Here is a 4,323-nt window from a genome sequence, read left to right as displayed (position 1 = left end):
TTATGACCTATGGGGTCTCTATGGGGCTCTATGGGATCTCTATGTGTCCCTATGGGGCTCTATGGTGTCTCTATGGGCTCCATTTGTCTCTATGGGTCCCTATGGGTCTCTAAGGGTCCCTATTGGTCCCTATGGGGCTTTATGGGGCACTATGGGGTGTCTGTTGGTCTCTATGGGTCCCTATGGGTCTCTATGGAGTCTCTATGGGTCCCTATTCGTCCCTATGGGGTCTCTATGGGGTCTCTATGGGGTCTCTATGGTTGCCTGTTGGTCTCTATGGGGTCTCTATGGGTCCCTATGGGTCTTTATGGAGTCTCTATGGGTCCCTATGGGGTCCCTATGGGTCTCTATGGGTCTCTATGGGTGCCTATTGGTCCCTATGGGGTCTCTATGGGGCTCTATAGGGGCTCGATGGTGTGTCTATGGGTCTCTATGAGTCTCTATGGGTTACTATGGGGTCTCTGTGGGGCTCTATGGGGCTCTATGGGGTGTCTATGGGTCTCTATGGGTCCCTATTGGTCCCTATGGTGTACTATGGGGCTATATGGCGTCTCTATGGGGCTCTATGATTTGCTATGGGTTGCTATGGGGTGTGTACAGGTCACTATGGGGCAGAGTGGTGTCTCTATGGGGCACTATGGGGTGCCTATGGGGCTCTATGGGTCCCTATGGGTTGGCTATGGGTCCCTATGGGGACTCTATGGGGCACTATGTGGCGCTATGGGTCCCTATTGGTCCCTATGGGGTCTCTATGGGGTCCCTATGAGCCTTTTTGGGTTGGCTATGGGGCTCTATGTGTCCCTATTGCGCCCTATGGGACTCTATGGGGCTCTATGGGGTGGCTATGGGGCTCTATTGGTCCCTATTGATCTCTATGGGGTCTCTATGGTTCTCTATGGGGTTCTATGGGGTGGCTATGGGGCTCTATGGGTCCCTATTGGTCCCTATGGGTACTATGGGGTAGAGTGGGGTCTCTATGGGGCACTATGGGTTGGCTATAGGGCTCTAGGGGTCCCGATGGGTCCCTATGGGGTCTCTATGGGATCCCTTAGGGGGCTCTATGGGGCTATAGGGTGTGGCTATGGGACTCTATGGATCCCTATTGGTCCCTATGGGGTCTCTATGGGGTACTATGGGGTGCTATGGGGTCACTATAGGTCTCTATGGGGTGGCTATGAGTCTCAATGTGTCTCTATGGGTCCCTATGTATCTCTATGGGTCCCTATGTGTCCCTATGGGTCTCTATGGGGTACCTACATGTCCCTATGTATCTCTATGGGGTCCCTATGTGTCCCTATGGGGTCCCTATATGTCCCTATGTATCTCTATGGGGTCCCTATATGTCCCTATGTCCCCCTATGGGGTCCCTATGTGTCTCTATGTGTCCCTATGTATCTCTATGGGGTCCCTATATGTCCCTATGTATCTCTATGGGGTTCCTATGTGTCTCAATGGTTCCCTATTAATCCCTATGGGTTGCAATGAGTCCTCCGAGCGGCTAGGGGGCGCTCTCTTAACCTCTATTAATATCTATGGGTCCCTGTGGGTCTTTATGGGTCCCTATGTATCTCAATGGTTCCCTATTAATCCCTATGAGTTGCAGCGAGTCCTCCGAGCCGCTAGGGGGCGCTCTCTTAACCTCTATTAATATCTATGGGTCCCTATGGGGTCTCAATGTCCCCCTATGGGGTCCCTATGTGTCTCTATGGGGTCCCTATGTGTCTCTATGGGGTCCCTATGTATCTCTATGGGCCCCTATGTATCTCTATGGGGTCCCTATGTATCTCTATGGGGTCCCTATGTATCTCTATGGGGTCCCTATGTATCTCTATGGGGTCCCTATATGTCTCTATGGGGTCCCTATGTGTCTCTATGGGGCATTTCCCATCCCCCCCCTCTTTGGCCGTACCCGGAAGTGGGCGGAGCTTCTCGGACTGGCCCCGTCGCACATTGATGACGCAATTTCCGGCTTCGTTCTCTCTTTGCGACTCTTCGCTCGGCGGCGTGAGCGCGTGGGGGCGGGTATGGGGGTTTATATAGGGGATATATAGGGTTATATGGGGTTTTGTGGGGTTATATGGGGTTATGTAGGAGTTATATGGGTTATATGGGGGGATATGGGGTGGATATGGGGGGATATAGGGGATATCGGGGTATATGGGGGGATATGGGGCGGTTATAGGGGATATATAGGTGGTATATAGGGGATTTATGGGGTTATATGGGATATATGGGGTTATATGGGGGGATATGGGGTTATATGGGATTATATGGGATATATGGCTTATATGGGATATATGGGGGGATATGGGGGGCATATGGGTTCATATGGGGGATCATGGGTATATGGGGATATATGGGGAATGGAATATGGGGGGATATGGGGTGGTTATGGGGTCATATGGGGGGATATGGGGGGATATAGGGCCATATGGGGTGGATATGGGGGAAATAGGGGTGGTTATGTGGGGGTATTGGGGGGAATATAGGGCCCTATGGGGTGCGATGATGGGGGAATATGGGGTGGTTATGGGGGGATATGGGGGGATATAGGCATGTGGGGGGGGATATAGGGGATATATATAGATCCTATGGGGTTATAATGGGATATATGGGGTCCTATAGGAGTTATATGGGCTATATGGGGGGATATAGGGGATATGAGGGGGATATGGGGTGGTTATGGGGGATATAGGGGATTATACAGGGGATTTATGGGGTATATGGGGTATATGGGGTGGTTATGGGGTTATATGGGGGATATAGACGGGATATAGGGGATCTATGGGGTTATATGGGATATATGGGGTTATATGGGGAGATATGGGGGGATATAGGGTATATATGGGAGTATATGGGATTATAGGGGATATATGGGGTTATATGGGGGATATATAAGGGATATATAGGGGATATATGGGGTTATATGGGGGGATATGGGGTGATATGTGTGGATATAGGGGATATATAGGGGATATATGGGGTCATATAGGGTTACATGGGGTTATATGGGGTTATAAGGGGGGCTTAATGGGGGGATATGGGGTTATATGGGATATATGGGGGGATATGGGGTGGATATGGGGTGATATGGTGGGTTAATGGGGGGATATGGGGGATATATAGGAGATATATGGGGTTATATGGGATTATATATATGATATATGGGATATATGGTGGATATATGGGATATATGTGCTCATATGGGGGATAAATGGGGATATGAGGGGTTAATGGTTAATGGGGGGATATGGGATGATATGGGGTGGTTATGGGGTTATATAGGGCGGTTATAGGGATATATAGTAGATATATATGGGATATGTGGGATTATATGGGGGATATGGGGTTATATGGGGGATATATGGGGATATATGGGGTTATATGGGGGATATATGGGGTGGTATGGAGGGGATATGGGGTTATATGGGATCTATGGGGTTATATGGGGGGATATGGGGGTTATATGGGATATATGGGGTTATATGGGGTCTATGGGGGGATATAGGGGATATATAGGGGATCTATAGGGTTATATGGGATATATGGGGTCATATGGGGTTATATGGGGGCTATGAGGTGGGATATGGGGGGATATAGGGGAAATGAGGAGGATATGGGGTGGTTATAGGGGATATATAGGGGGTATATAGGGGATCTATAGGGTTATATGGGATATATGGGGTTATATATGGGATATGGGGGGATATGGGGTGGTTATGGGATATATGGGGGGATATGGGGTTATATGGGGGATATGGGGTGGTTATGGGGTGATATGGGGGGATATAGGGGATTATATAGAGGATATATAGGGGATATATGGGGTTATATGGGATTATATCTGGTTATATGGGATATATGGGGGGATATTGGGTGGTTATGGGGTTATATAGGGCAGTTATAGGGGATATACAGTAGATATATATGGGGTTATATGGGGTATAAGGGGTTATATGGGGGTATATAGGGTTATATATGGGATATATGGGGTTATATGGGGGGATATGGGGTTATATGGGGGGATATGGGGTTATATGGGTGATATATGGGGGGATATGGGGGATATGGGGCGGATATAGGGGATTATATAGGGGATTTATGGGGTTATATGGGGATATATGGGGATAAGGGGGTTTTATGGGGTCATATGGGGGATATATGGGGTCATATGGGGGATATATGGGGTCATATAGGGGATATATGGGGTCTGTTCTCTATGGGGTCTGTTCTCTATGGGGTCTGTTCTCTATGGGGTCTGTTCTCTATGGGGTCTGTGCTCTATGGGGTCTGTTCTCTATGGGGTCTGTTCTCTATGGGGTC

This window comes from Coturnix japonica, unplaced genomic scaffold (assembly GCF_001577835.2).
Source record: "Coturnix japonica isolate 7356 unplaced genomic scaffold, Coturnix japonica 2.1 chrUnrandom727, whole genome shotgun sequence".
Lineage (NCBI taxonomy): Eukaryota > Metazoa > Chordata > Aves > Galliformes > Phasianidae > Coturnix > Coturnix japonica.
Note: the sequence above shows the minus strand (reverse complement) of the source record.